Genomic DNA, 16,830 nt, shown 5'->3' with positions numbered 1-16,830 from the left:
TCTCTTATTGATAATCAAGATGGTTTCCAGTTTTTATGTTTCATCTCTGCTACCATGCACATCCTTATTCATATGTCTCTGTATTCATATGCAATTGTTCTAATAAAATGCAGTCTTAAAGGTCAAATAATTGGGTCAGATGATACATGCAATTATAACAGCCTTATTTGGGTACAATTAGTATAAATAAATATACAGTTTAATAATTTTTGACATATGAATACACTTATGAATTCATCACCACCCATAAACACAGGCGAAAACTATCCATCACCCCCATGTTTTCTCATGCCCCTTGGTAATACCTCTCTCTCACACCTTCCCCAATCCCCAAGCCGTCACTATCTGCTTTCTGTCACTCGTCAAAGGAAATTGCACTGGACTGAGTTCAAGCTAGGAAGACTTTATTCAAAACTATTGCGATAGAGTCAGGGGAGGACCTTCAAGACGGCGGAGGAGTAAGACATGGAAATCACCTTCCTCCCCACAAATACATCAAAAATACAACTACATGTGGAACAGCTCCTACAGAACACCTACTGAACGCTGGCAGAAGAACTCAAACTTCCCAAAAGGCAAGAAATTCCCCCACGTACCTGGTTGTGTGGCTGACAGGGTCTTGGTGTTCTGGCTGGGTGTCAGGCATGAGCCTCTGAGGTTGGAGAGCCGAGTTCAGGACATTGGTCCACCAGAGACCTCCCAGCCCCACATAATGTCAATCATCGAGAGCACTGTCTCAATGCTAAGACCCAGCTCCACTCAACGAACAGCAAGCTCCAGTGCTGGACACCCAATGGCAAAAAAGCTAGCAAGACAGGAGCACAAACCCACCCATTAGCAGAGAGGCTGCCTAAAATCATAATAAGTTCACACACACCCAAAAACACACTGCAGGACGTGGTCCTGCCCACGAGAAAGACGAGATCAGCCTCATCCAACCAGAACACAGGCACCAGTTCCCTCCACCAGGAAGCCTACACAACCCACTGAACCAACCTTACCCACTGGAAGCAGGCACCAAAAAGAACGGGAACTAGGAAACTGCAGGCTGCAAAATGGAGAACCCAAACATAGTAAGTTAAGCAAAATGAGAAGACAGAGATACACAGCAGATGAAGGAGCAAGGTAAAAACCCACCAGACCTAACAAATGAAGAGGAAATACGTAGTCTACCTGAAAAAGAATTCAGAGTAATGATAGTAAAGATGATCCAAAATCTTGGAACTAGAATGGAGAAAATACAAGAAACATTTAACAAGGACCTAGAAGAACTAAAGAGAAAACAAACAATGATGAACAACAAAATAAATGAAATTAAAAACTCTCTAGAAGGAATCAATAGAAGAATAACTGAGGCAGAGAATAGATAAGTGACCTGGAAGATAAAATAGTGGAAATAACTACAACAGAGCAGAATAAAGAAAAAAGAATGAAAAGAATTGAGGAGAGTCTCAGAGACCTCTGGGATAACATTAAGTGCACCAACATTCGAATTATAGGAGTCCCAGAAGAAGAAGAGAAAAACAAAGCGACTGAGAAAATATTTGAAGAGATTATAGTTGAAAACTTCCCTAATATGGGAAAGGAAACAGTTAATCAAGTCAAGGAAGCACAGAGAGTCCCATACAGGATAAATCCAAGGAGAAACACACAAAAGACACATATTAATCAAACTATCAAAAATTAAATACAAAGAAAAAGTATTAAAAGCAACAAGGGAAAAGCAACAAATAACATAGAAGGGAATCCCCATAAGGTTAACAGCTGATCTTTCAGCAGAAACTCTGCAAGCCAGAAGGGAGTGGCAAGACATATTAAAGTGATGAAAGAGAAAAACCTACAACAAAGATTACCAGCAAGAATCTCATTCAGTTTCAACAGAGAAATTAAAACCTTTACGAACAAGCAAAAGGTAAGAGAATTCAGCACCACCAAACCAGCTTTACAACAAATGCTAAAGGTACTTCTCTAGGCAGGAAACACAAGAGAAGGAAAATAAGTACAATAACAAACCCAAAACAATTAAGAAAATGGTAATAGGAACATACATATCAATAATTACCTTAAATGTAAACGGATTAAATGCTCCAACCAAAAGACATAGACTGGCTGAATGGATACAAAAACAAGACCTATATATATGCTGTCTACAAGTGACCCACTTCAGACCTAGGGACACGTACAGACTGAAAGTGAGGGGATGGAAAAAGATATTAAATGCAAATGGAAATGAAAGAAAGCTGGAGTAGCAATTCTCAAATCAGAAAAAAATAGACTTTAAAATAAAGACTATTATAAGAGAGAGAGAAGGACACTACATAATGATCAAGGGATCAAACCAAGATGAAGATATAACAATAGTAAATGTTTATGCACCAACATAGGAGCACCTCAGTAAATAAGGCAAATGTTAACAACCATAAAAGGGGAAATAGACAGTAACACAATCATAGTAGAGGACTTTTAACACCCCACTTTCACCAATGGACAGATCATCCAAAATGAAAATAAATAAGGAAACACCAGCTTTAAATGACACATTAAGAAAGATAGACTTCATTGATATTTATGGGATATTCCATCCAGAAACAACAGAATACACTTTCTTCTCAAGTGCTCATGGAACATTCTCCAGGATAGATCATATCTTGTGTCACAAATCAAGTCTTGGTATATTTAAGAAAATTGAAATTGTATCAAGTTTCTTTTCTGACCACAATGCTATGAGTCTAGATCTCAATTACAAGAAAAAATCTGGAAAAAATACACACATGGAGGCTAAACAATGCACTACTTAATTACCAAGAGATCACTAAAGAAATCAAAGAGGAAATCAAAAAATACCTAGAAACAAATGACAATGAAAACACGGTAACCCAAAATCTATGGGATGCAGCAAAAGCAGTTCTAAGAGGGAAGTTTGTAGCAATACAGTTCTGCCTCAAGAAACAAGAAACATCTCAAATAAACAACCTAACCTTACACTTAAAGTAATTAGAGAAAGAAGAACAAAAAAAAAAACCCAAAGTTAGCAGAAGGAAAGAATCATGAAGATCAGATCAGAAATAAATGAAAAAGAAATGAAGGAAACAGTTGCAAAGATCAATAAAACTAAAAGCTGGTTCTTTGACAAGATAAATAAAATTGATAAACCATTAGCCAGACTCCTCATCAAGAAAGAAAGAGAGAAGACTCAAATCAATAGAATTAGAAATGAAAAAGAAGAAGTAACAACTGACACTGCAGAAATACAAAGGATCATGAGAGATTACTACAAGCAACTCTATGAAAATAAAATGGACAACCTGGAAGAAATGTACGCATTCTTAGAAAACCACAATCTTCTGAGACTGAACCAGGAAGAAACAGAAAATATAAGCAGACCAATCACAAGCACTGAAATTGAGACTGTGATTAAAAATCTTCCAACAAACAAAAGCCCAGGACCGGATGGCTTCACAGGCGAATTCTATCAAACATTTAGAGAACAACTAACACCTATCCTTCTCAAACTCTTTCAAAATATAGCAGAAGGAAGAACACTACCAAACTCATACCAAACTCATTCTACAAGGCCACCATCAGCCTGATACCAAAACCAGACAAAGATGTCACAAAGAAAAAACTACAGGCCAATATCACTGATGAACATAGATGCAAAAATCCTCAACAAAATGCTAGCAAACAGAATCCAACAGCACATTTAAAGGATCATACACCATGGTCAAGTGGGGTTTATCCCAGGAACACAAGGATTCCTCAGTATACACCAATCAATGTGAAAAACCATATTAACAAATTGAAGGAGAAAAACCATATGATCATCTCAATAGATGCACAAAAAACTTTTTACAAAATTCAACACCCATTTATGATAAAAACCCTCCAGAAAGTAGGCGTAGAGGGAACTTACCTCAACGTAATAAAGGCCATATATGACAAACCCACAGCCAACATCGTCCTCAATGGTGAAAAACTGAAATCATTACCACTAAGATCAGGAACAAGACAAGGTTGCCCACTCTCACCACTATTATTCAACATAGATTTGGAAGCGTTAGTCACAGCAATCAGAGAAGACAAAGAAATAAAAGGAATCCAAATCGGAAAAGAAGTAAAGCTGTCACTGTTTGCAGATGACATGATACTATACATAGAGAATCCTAAAGATGCTACCAGAAAACTACTACAACTAATCAATGAATTTGGTAAAGTAGCAGGATACCAAATTAATGCAAAGAAATCTCTTGCATTCCTATACACTAATGATGACAACTCTGAAAGAGAAATTAAGGAAACACTCCCATTTACCATTGCAACAAAAAAGAATAAAACACCTAGGAATAAACCTACCTAAGGAGACAAAAGACCTGTATGCAGAAAACTGTAAGGCACTGATGAAAGAAATTAAAGATGATACAAACAGATGGAGAGATATACCATGTTTTTGGATTGGAAGAATCAACATTGTGAAAATGACTATATTACCCAAAGCAATCTACAGATTCAAGGCAATCCCTATCAAACTACCAATGGCATTTTTCACAGAACCAGAGCAAAAAAATTTCACAATTTGTATGGAAACACAAAAGACCCCTAATAGTGAAAGCAATCTTGAGAAAGAAAAACATCTGGAGGATTCAGGCTCCCCAACTTCAGACTATACTACAAAGCTACAGTAATCAAGACAATATGGTACTTGCACAAAGACAGAAATATAGATCAATGCAACAGGATAGAAATCCCAGAGATAAACCCACACACATATGGTCATCTTATCTTTGATAAAGGAGGCAAGAATATGCAGTGGAGAAAAGACAGCCTCTTCAATAAGTGGTTCTGGGAAAACTGGACAGCTACATGTAAAAGAATTAAGTTAGAACACTCCCTAACACCATACACAAAAATAAACTCAAAATGGATTCAATACCTAAATGTAAGGCCAGACACTCTCAAACTCTTAGAGGAAAACATAGGCAGAACACTCTATGACATAAATCACAGCAAGATCCTTTTAGACCCACCTCCTAGAGAAACGGAAATAAAAACAAAAATAAACAAATGGGACCTAATGAAACTTAAAAGCTTTTGCACAGCAAAGGAAACCATAAACAGGATGGAAAGACAACCCTCAGAATGGGAGAAAATATTTGCAAATGAAGGAACTGACAAAGGATTAATCTCCAAAATTTACAAGCAGCTCATGCAGCTCAGTATCAAAAAACAAGCAACCCAATCCAAAAATGGGCAGAAGACCTAAATAGACATTTCCCCAAAGAAGATATTCATGTGTTTCATGTGCCAACAAACACATGAAAAGATGCTCAACATCACTAATCATTAGAGAAATGCAAATCAAAGCTACAATGAGCTATCACCTCACACCAGTCAGAATGGCCGTCATCAAAAAATCTACAAACAGTAAATGCTAGAGAGGGTGTGGAGAAAAGGGAACCCTCTTGCACTGTTGGTGGGAATGTAAATTGATACAGCCACTATGGAGAACAGTGTGGAGGTTTCTTAAAAAACTAAAAATAGAACTACCATACGACCCAGCAATCCCACTACTGGGCATATACCCTGAGAAAACCATAAGTCAAAAAGAGTCATGTACCAAAATGTTCATTGCAGTTCTATTTACAATAGCCAAGACATGGAAGCAACTTAAGTGTCCATTAACAGATGAATGGATAAAGATGTGGCACATATATACAATGGAATATTACTCAGCCATAAAAAGAAATGAAGTTGAGTTATTTATGGTGAGGTCTGTCATACAGGGTGAAGTAAATGAGAAAGAGAAAAAAAATACCGTATACTAACACATATATATGGAATCTAAAAAAAAATGGTCATCAAGAACCTAAGGGCAAGACGGGAATAAAGACACAGACCTACTAGAGAATGGACTTGAGGACACAGGGAGGGGGAAGGGTAAGCTGGGACAAAGTGAGAGAGTGGCATGGACATATGTCCACTACCAAACGTAAAATAGATAGCTAGTGGGAAGCAGCCGCATAGCACAGGGAGATCAGCTCAGTGCCTTGTGACCACCTATGGGGGTGGGATAGGGAGGGTGGGAGGGAGAGAAACGCCAAAGGGAAGAGATATGGGGATATATGTATATGTATAACTGATTCACTTTGTTATAAAGCAGAAACTAACACATCACTGTAAAGCAATTATACTCCAATAAAGATGTTAAAAAAAAAAAAAGGAAGAGCTTGGGGGAAAGAGGACTTTAAAAATGAATTGAAAACAAACTCAAAGGCACTGGGCGTTCATTACAAGTTCCTCCTGCCGGGCAAGAGGCTGTTAAAATGAAATAAAGAATTTAAACAACAACAACAAAGAAAAAGAAAGTGTGTTCACATTACTCTATCATCATGTTGAATTAATTTCAAGATAGACTTGTCCTGAGTAAATTCAAATTAATTAATTTTAAATGTTAATCTTTTATGATTATAAAATTAGTTCATGCTCATTCTAGAAAATTTGGAAAGAAGAAAAAATAAACAGAAGGGAAAAATTGAAAAAAATAATTCTGTATACTTTCTGATTAACAATTCCATCTTTAAGTCATTTCTCTCTTCTCTAATTTTACTGTAAGCAATCAAGAGAAGCCAAGCCATGTCTTCAACACCGGGCCTAGAAATTTCCTCAGCCAAATATTCAGTTCCATTGCTCACAAGTTCTACCTTCTACAAAACATGAGAACACAAACATAATCTAGCCAAGATCTTTGCCACTTTAGAACAAGGATGGCCTTCCCTCCATTGTCCAATAACATGACCCTCATTTCCACCTGGACCTCATCACATTGGCCTTCACTGTCCATATGCCTATCAAAAATCTGTTAAGATTACCAAGGTATTCTCTAAGATTCTCTATAGCCTTCCTCCTTTACTTCTGGACTCTCACCAGAATCACCCTTTACATTCTGCTCACAACTAAGGAGGCTTTTTCTACCGTGTACCTCAGAACTCATCCAGCCTCTACTCATTACCCAGGTCCAAAGGCACATCCACATTTTTAGGTATCTGTTAACAGCAGCACCTCCACTTCTCAGTACCAATTTCTATCTTAACCCATTCGGGCTGATATAACAAAATACTGTAGACTGGGTGGTTTATAAACAACAGAAATTTATTTTACAATTCTGGAGGCTGGGAAGTCCAAGATCAAGACAGCAGCATATTCAGTGTCTAATGAGGTTCCATTTCCCTCTTGATGGCTATCTTCCCATTGTAACCTCATATGGCAGAAGCGACAAGGGAGCTCTCTTGGGCCTCTTTTATAAGGGTACTAATCCCACTGGTAGGACTCTGCCCTCATGACCCAACCACCTCCTATAGGCCCTACCTCCTAATAGCACCTCATTGGGTTAGGATTTCAGCATATGAATTTGGGAAGGGATACACACAATTAGTCTACAGCACCTGTTAAAGGAAAACCTTAAGCAAGAAAAAGACATTCAAATTAAGGAAACAATTACAATGCTTAGAATAGAAAATTTATGGTATGTAATTTGATCACATGAAATTATAAGTCAAGACTTAATATTTTAATTGCAATATTTTCAATCTCACAGACTTTAAGTTGAAAATATTTAAAGAAAAATCATTCTTATTTTATCTTTTGAAAAATCTCCAATGACTTTAGACTTTACCAGGAAAAAAGAAGTAAATTAAATTGAAATACTTCAACATTGGCTTTAAAAGGATGGGCTGTGAGCCAACAGCTACCATGTGTTTACTTGCCCTATAACTTTTTTTGTATACATTTCTATACTTTCTTGTAATGAAAGAGGTGGGCCTGGCCACAGGTACCTTGGTGAAACATTTGTCAAAGAAATATTTGTGGCAAAGAAATATTTGTCATGCACTCTTGTGGTGAAACTGCAAGTTTGTTTCTCAAAGGGACATAGTATCGCCTTCAGACAACAAACTCGGGGTCTGAGAATTTCTTTAGATCTGGAAGCTGAGTGAAGGATCATGATTTTCCATAACAACAACTGTTAGACTTCTCAACCACACTCAATTTTTTCTGGTTATACAAGCCAAGTAACCCTCTAGTTGGTTTTGCCCATATAGTGTTCCTCTGACAACACATGGTCTATTAGCTGCCCAACAGGTCCCTGTGGGTCAAGGACTATGACTCCCAGTTGCTCCTCATTTTGGTAATTATGTGTACCTTTTACTCTGTTGATTAAATGCTGCCAACTAGCCTCTGTCAGTTCCGAATCCTTTGGAACTGATACCAGTTTGATGACACCGATAGTTTGATAGCAGTATCTTCCACTGTAAAGCCTGGTCAATCAAGATAGCCACTCCCGAACTTCTCAAACATCTCACTTATCAGTATTCCCCTTAACTCAAGCAAGCAGTCTAGGTACCTCCAGGGTACACCCCAAGGTAACCCCCGGGATTGCCTGCACTTTAGAGGGATATGTTTACATTTTTCTAAGTTCTCCTCAGGTGCCTGGGACTGGCCATGACCAGCAATTCCATGCAAGTGGAGAACTTCAAACTTGGACCTGGACTCACATCCCTCTTTCTCCCATTTGGGACATTCTCCAACTACCTAGCCTACATGTAGGGTCACCAGATGCCCTGAGGAACCCCATAATCCGCAACTATGGGACTCTCCAGATCAGAACCCAGTTCTAGGAGAGCAGCCTACGAGGCAAATCATTCCTACTGACCAGTGCAGTTTTTCTTTCACAGGATCACATGAGGTTGGTTCACCAAATAGTGTTGACACACTGATTTGAGGTGACTGTCATTCACGTCAGATGCAGGACAAGTTCAGGGCTCTTGGCTAGTGATGTTCACTCTTGGGTTTAAGTCACATGTGTGAGCCCATGCCTTATTTCACATAATGTGATTTTGAGATTCATCTATATTAGTGTATATATCATTAGTTCATTCTTTTTATTGACGAATAGTATCCCATTGTGCAAATATAGCACAGTTTATCCATCTATGATGTACATTTCAATGGTTTCCAATAATTGGCTAGTATTATTAAAGCTGCTATAAACATTTGTGTATAGGCCTTGTACATAAATGTGGATATTGGTTGTCAGTCCATTAGGATAAATACCTAAGAGTGGAATTGTTAGATATGTTAAGTACCTGTTTAATGTATAAGATACTGCAAAACAGTTTTCCAAAGTGGATGTAAAATTTACCTCTCACTGAAAATTTATAAAAGTTCCAGTTGCTCCATATCCTTGTCAAGAATCAGTATCATCAGTCTTTTTAATTTTTGCCCTTCTAGTGGATACAAAGTAGTACCTCATTGTGGTTTTAATTTGGATTTGGATTAGACTGTATAATGTTAATAGCTTCTGTATTGGCATAATGATTGGTTTATTTTATTTCTAGTTGAATCCAACTATCTCATTGGATTTGATGAATAATGATGTTGAGCATTTTTCATGTGCTTGTTGACCATTTATGTATCTTCTTTTATGAAGTCTATTCAATTCTTTTCGAATTGAACTATTTGTTTGTTATTATTGCATTGTAAGAATACTTCATATATTCTGGCTTTAAGTCTTTTGTTAGATACAAATATTGTGAATACTTTCTTCCATTTTGTAATTTGCCTTTTTATTTTCTTCATGGTGTCTTTTGGAAAGCAGGCAGTTATAATGTTGATGAAGTCTAATTTATCATTTATTATGATGAGTACTCTTCTGTGTCCTCTCTCTCTAAGGAGTCTTTGCTCATCACAAAGTAGCAAAAATTTTCTCTTATATCTTCCTCTAGACGTTTCATAGTTGTAGCTTGTATATTTAAGTCTGTGATATATTTTAAAGTAATTTTTGTATACTGTTTGAGATTAGTGTTGAGGTATATATATTTTTATATAGATATCTATTTGTTCCAGCATCATTTTTGAAGAGACTGTAAAAAGATAATGTGAGTCCTGCCTCCAGCTTTGTCCTGTCTCAAAATTGTTTTCATTCTTCTAGGTCCTTTGTATTTTCATATAAATTTCAGAATAAGATTATCAATTCCTTTTTAAAAGGGGAGAAGGGCCACTGGCCGTCAGCTGGCACTTCACTGAATCTATAGATAAATTTAGGGAGAATGGACTTCTTAACAATATTGAGTCAGATCTTCACTAACTTCTCTTATCAAATATTTGAGGTTTTCAGTGTAACTGTCTTGCACATCCTCTCTTAAACCTAAGTATTTTATCTTTTTGACGTATTGTAAAAGGAATTTTTATTCCATTTTTCAAATGTATATTGCTAGTACATATCAATACATTGAGTTCTTCATATTGATCTTGCATTCTGTGACCTTGATGACTTCAGTTAATATTTTTAAGTTTTTTAGAAGATTCCTTAGGATTTTCTATATAGTCATATCAATTGCAAACAGAAACAGGTTTTTTTCTTCCTTTCTGATTTTATATCTTTTATTTCTTTTAGAAGTTGCCTTATTGTACTATTTATTCCAGTAGGATAATGAATAGAAGTGATGACAGTGACATCTTTACCTTATTCCTGATCTAAGAGGGAAAACATCAGTCTTTCACCATTAAATGATATTAACTTGGGTTTTTTGTAGATGCCTTTATCAGGTTGAGAAAGTTTCCTTCTCTTCCTACTATGCTGAATGGTTTTATCTTGAATGTGTGTTGAATTTTACCAAAATCTTGTTCTGTATGTGCTGAGTTGATCATATAATGTTTCATCCTTGTTCAGTTAACGTAGTTAATTATGTTGTGTGCTTTTCAAACATTAAAATAAGCTTGCATTCCGTAAACAAACTCTACTTGGCCATAATGGAGTTGTAAATCTTTTGTGTATATTTGTGAGTTCATTTGCCTGTACTTTGTTGAGGATTTTTGAATCTGTGTTCGTGAGGGATACTTGCCTCTCTCTTATTCAATTCAGACTTCTATAACAGACCATAGACCAGTGGCTTCTATACAACAGAAATTTATTTCTCACAGTTCTGGAGGCTGGAAGCTCAAGATCAAGATACCAGATGATTGAGTTCTGGCAAGAGCCCTCTTCCAAGTTGTAGACAGCCAACTTCTCATTGTATCCTCACATGGTGCAAAGCAGACATTAAGCAAACTCTGACCCCTTTCCCGACCTCATCTATTCCTAATTACCTCCCCACCTCCTAGTACCATCACATCAGGAGTGTAAGATTTCAATATACAAATCTGAGCAGGGGGTGGAGGAGGACACATTCAGTCCATAACAGTCTCTGATCTCTTCTCTTATAAATCTTTGTCAGATTTTGGTATCAGGCTTATACTAATCACATGAAATGACTTGGGAAACATTCCTCTCTCTACTTTCTGAAGGAGAGTTTATATATGATTGGTATTATTTCTTACTTTGTGCATGATAGAATTTACCAGTGAAACTGTCTGGGCCTTGAGTTTTCTTTGTGAAAAGTTTTTGATTATTATTACAAATTCAATGTATTTAACAGTTATATGGCTATTCCAATTGTCCACTTCTTCTTGAGTCACTTTTGGAAAGTTGTATTTTTCAAAAAACTTATCCATTTCATCTAATTGCCAAATTTGTTGGCACAATTTGTTCCTAATACTCTTTTATTTTCCTATTAAAATCGGTAAGATATATAATAGTATTTCTTCTTTTATTTGTAATATTGGTAATTTATATTTATTCATTTCTTGGTTTGTCCTGTGGGGCTTATTGATTTTATTAATCTCTCAAAGAATGAATTTTGAGCTTTGTTAATTTTTCTGTTTCTAAATCATAGACTTCTGTGCTGACTTTATTACTTTTTCCTGTGATTTTTTCCTTCTACTTATTATAGGTTTAATTTATCCTTTTTCTTTACCTCTTAAAGTGGAAACATGTCAAATTTTTTAAACCTTCCTTCTCTTCTATTATAGACTTTTAAAGCTATAAATTTCCCTCTAAGCACTACCTTTCCTGTATCCCACAAATTTTGATATGTTGTATTTTTACCATCATTCAACTCAAAATATTTTATTATTTTCTTGTGATTTCATCTTTGAGACATGGGTTATTTAGACATGTGTTATGTAATGTCCAAATGTTTTGACATTTTCTAAATAATTTAGTTATTGATTTCTGATACAACTCTATTGTGGTCATAGAATACAATCTGTAATTTACAAATCTTTGGAAACATATTGAGATTACTTTTATGATCTAACATGTCTACTTTGATGAGCTTTCCATATGCAGTTGAAAAGAATGTTTATTCCATGGTTATTGGGTACAGTGTTCTGTAAATGTCAATTAGCTCAAGTTGGTTGAGAATGTGCTCAGATCTTCTATATCTAAACTAATTTTTGTCTACTTGTTTATTAATCACTGAGAAAGTGGTATTCAACACTTCCATTATTCTTTTCCATATGTTCTGTCAATTTTTTCTTCATGAATTTTGAAGCTTTGTTATTAGATACATATACATTTATGATTATGTCTTCCTAATGAATTGGTCCTCTTTTGACTTATAAATGTCCCTTTTATCGCTTGTAAAATGCTTTGTCTTAAAGTCTACTCTTTCTAAAATTAACATACACCAGCTTTCTTGTGCCATTTGGTTGGTATATTACTTTCTGTCTTTTTATGTTCAATTTATGCTTATATTTAAATTTAAAGTGCATCTTTTTTTTTTTTTTTTTTGTGGTCGGGGCACGAACCAGTGTCCTCCTGTATTGGCAGGCGGACTCTCAACCACTGCACCACCAGGGAAGCCCCCAAAGTGCATCTTTAATAGATGCATATACTTGTGTCTTCCATTCTTATCTAATCTGACAATTTCTGACCTTCAGTGGGAACATTTTACATTTAATATAATTTATATTACATTTACATTTAATATAATTATTGCTACAGTGTGTTTAAGTCTACCACCTTGCTATTTGTTTTCCATTTGTCTCTTCTGTTTTGTCATTCTGTTGTTCATTTCATTGATATTTTACTTCTATTACTTCTATTGGTTTCTTAGCTCTTCTTTAGAATTTTTAGTGTTCTGTCAGGGCTAACAATGCATTCTTAATTTATTAGAGTCAAAATTGTACAATTTCACACATTACACTTGACAACACTTCCTTCTTCACACTTTTCACCTGTTACTTGACACTTGACACACCCCTCTTCACATTTCATACGTATACTCCACAAATCTAACAGCCTTACAATATTATAATTCCATTTATCCAACACCCCCAACTTCTGTGCTTTTTTTGGTCATATATTTACTTCTACATATATTACAAAATCACCTTATAATGTTATCATTTTTGTTTTAAACAGTCAGGTGCCTTTTAAGGAAATTATGAAGTGATAAAAATAATCTTTTATACCATCCACATGTTGCCACTTCTGGCAAACTTCTTTTCTCCTTTGTGTAGATTTGGGTTTTCATCTGGTGTCATTCCCTCATCAGTCTCAAGAATGCCTTTAGAATTTTTTTGTTTTGCAGGCCTGCAAGATCCAATTCCCTCAGCTTCCATTATCTGAAATTGCCTTTATTTCACTCAGTTTTTAAGAGATATTTTCTCTGGATATAGAATTCTGAGGATTTATTTTCCCGCCAGCACTTTCAGGACATTTCTACTCTCTTCTGACATCCACTGTTTCTGATAAAAACAAGGCAAACTTTCTTATTGTTGTTCACTGGTATGTTATATGTCCTTTTTCCCCTCTGGCTGCTTTCAAGATTTTATTTTTATGCTTAGTTTTCAGCAGTCCACTATGATGTGACTAGGTGCAGCTTTCTTGGTATTTATCTTTCACTGAGTTCAATTTTCTTAGATTTGTAAGTCAATGGTTTCCATCAAATTTGAGGAAATTTGGCATTATTTAATTATATATTTTTCCTGCCTCATTCTTACTTTCTTCTCTTTCTAAGACTCCTATAATACATATATTAGACCAGCTGATATTATCCATGTGTCCCTGAAGTTCTGTTCCTTTGTCCATCCTTTACCATCTCCTATCTGCTGTGAAGCCTATCCAGTGAATTTTTCACTTCAGTTACAGTGCTTTTCTATTTTAGAATTTCCATTTAGTCCTTTTTATGGTTTTTATTTCTCTGCTGTGAATCCTTATCTATTGACTCAATCAGACTATATTTTCTTTTAATTCTATTAAAAGAATTAAAAGATCTATTGGTTTTTATTTTTTCGAGACTTCTGTTCTTAAAAAAAAAACAAAAAAAACTTTCTGCCAAGAATATTTATCCATGCATTAACTTTGGAAATTATTGATTTGTAAGATGTACATGAACAACAATGGGAAGTGTGGAAGTTGTGAGAATGGGCTGGCTTGTCTGGGGCATAGGCTTGACTATCAGATCTAGATGCAGATCCTGTATCCTGACTTTCACACTTAATAGATGTATTAGCTTGCATCAGGTACCACATCTCACTGAGCCTTGGTTTTCTCATCTGTAAATTGCAGATGAGAACAAAGTTCTCTTGAGAATAAGAGATACTATGTGTTAAGGGCCTAGCATTGCTCCTGATACATAATAGACTCAGCAAATAGTAGATCTATTGGTCTTTAGTTGCTTTAAAATCTTTACTAAATCCAACATTTGAGTCATACCACATTGTTTCTATTTACTATTACTTTTTGTTTTTGCATGTCTGGTAATGTTTTTATACTGTGCACTGGACATTGTTAGTGATACATTACAGGCTCTGGATTCTGTTATCGTTCCTCTAAAGGACGTTGACTTGTTCTAGTAGGCAGTTCATTTACTGGCTAATACCCTTCATATCGCGTAGGTTCGCTTTTATGCCTTATTACAGAGGATATGTGGAAATCCAAGACGTTCCCCAAGCACCTCTAACTTGGCAGGACCCAACCTCCAAAAATCTGTCTCCCCTGCAGATCTTGTCAGGGCTTGGTTTTAGGCCTTGTTAGGGTGGGTGTAGAGCAGTGGTCTTTGAAAGGAGGTGATTTTCTCCCCAGGTGACATTTGTCAAATCTGAAGACATTTTTTTGTTGCCACAACATGGGAGCAAAGGGGAGTTACTGGCGTTTAGTGGGTAGAGACCAGGGATGCCGCTAAACATCCCACAGCATATGAAGCCCCTCCATATAAGAATCATCTGTCGTGTGATATCAATAGCGCCAAGATTGAAGAGCCCAAGTCTAACTTAGGGCTTTTATTAGGGCATGGTTCTGCCTGGGGGGTTAACGAGGTGCTCAGGAGGCCCTCCACTCTGCCTGGAATGGACTTCATGATGTCTAATATCTCTGGTAGGTTACTCTCTGGTAAGCCTAACAGATCATGCTCTGCAGATGCTATTTCTTGAAGGTAAGATTGCAAGGAAATGAGTGGAGAAATGGGAAGAATTTGTGGCTATTTTTACAACATAGCCACCTCTGCTTTTAGTGCTAGTAATTTTTAGCTCATCTAAGTTTCTTAATGCAAACCTTTACTTTCGTTTGAGCACTGAACTTAATAAATATAGAATCCCTGAAATTATATCATTATATTTTTGATATAATGCATATTTGATGATATGTATGTGTGACTATTGTATATCAGAACCTTACATTCAAAAGATAGCTTAATCTGATAGAAAGTTATACATGCTGGCCATATGCCTCAAAAGTTACCTGACACTTTGAATTACATTTCATTAGCATCTCTACATTTTCACCCATATTACTGGCTTTTCCTAGTAAGGGAGTTCAATGACAGCACATTGTAATTAAGTAGCCAATATATAAATAATGAATAAAGGTTTAAGACAAAAAAAAATTCTATCCTTCCCAAAGGAGTTTTTTTTTTTTAACATCTTTATTGGAATATAATTGCTTTACAATGGTGTGTTAGTTTCTGCAGTTTCTGCTGTATAACAAAGTGAATCAGCTATACGTCTACATATATCCCCTCCCTCTTGCGTCTCCCTCCCACCCTCCCTATCCCACCTCTCTAGGTGGTCACAAAGCACCGAGCTGATCTCCCTGTGCTGTGGCTGCTTCCCACTAGCTATCTATTTTACATTTGGTAGTATATATAAGTCCATGCCATTCTCTCACTTCGTCCCAGCATACCCTTCCCTCTCCCCGTGTCCTCAAGTCCATTCTCTATGTCTGCGTCTTTATTCCTGTCCTGCCCCTAGATTCTTCAGAACCATTTTTTTTTAGATTCCATATATATGTGTTAGTATACGGTATTTGTTTTTCTCTGACTTAACTTCACTCTGTGTGACAGTCTCTCGATCCATCCGCCTCACTACAAATAACTCAATTTCATTTATTTTTATTCCCCAAAGGAGTTTTATGACAAGGTACTATGGATAAGATATGCCACCCTACTTGAATCAGAGTATATTAAGGCCCATAATAAGCATGAGTTGTCTCCAACTCCACATGGTGGTATCACCTTGCACCTCACAGCCTGCTCTACCCCACTGCCTCATGACACACATGTCAATCTTCTTCCTAGGACAAAATCCAGGGCTCAACTCAGGCACAAGTAATAAAGTATATTGTTTTCATCAATGTACTGCATTTCTGACCCATAACGTGAGTTCGCCTTCTCTTTTCCTCTCTTCATTTTCATAATGTAATACACAATTAAAACAAAACTATTATCTCCACCCTAGAAATTATACTTCTTCACTTGGCTTGGAATCTACTACCCTACTTAGTAAAACACAGGTATTCTGGAAAATTAGAAAACTGAGACATTCTAGTATGACTAAGTAGAGAACAATAATATAAATGGGCCAAATATTTGGCATAAAATATGAAGACTATGTCTAAATACTAAGTTATTCACAGTATTAATTTGACTCTTCTGTCATTACCATAGTGCTTTTTCT

Source organism: Neophocaena asiaeorientalis, unplaced genomic scaffold, assembly GCF_003031525.2.
Source record: "Neophocaena asiaeorientalis asiaeorientalis breed wild unplaced genomic scaffold, Neophocaena_asiaeorientalis_V1.1 scaffold417, whole genome shotgun sequence".
Classification (NCBI taxonomy): Eukaryota; Metazoa; Chordata; class Mammalia; order Artiodactyla; family Phocoenidae; genus Neophocaena; species Neophocaena asiaeorientalis.
This window is presented reverse-complemented; position numbering follows the sequence as displayed.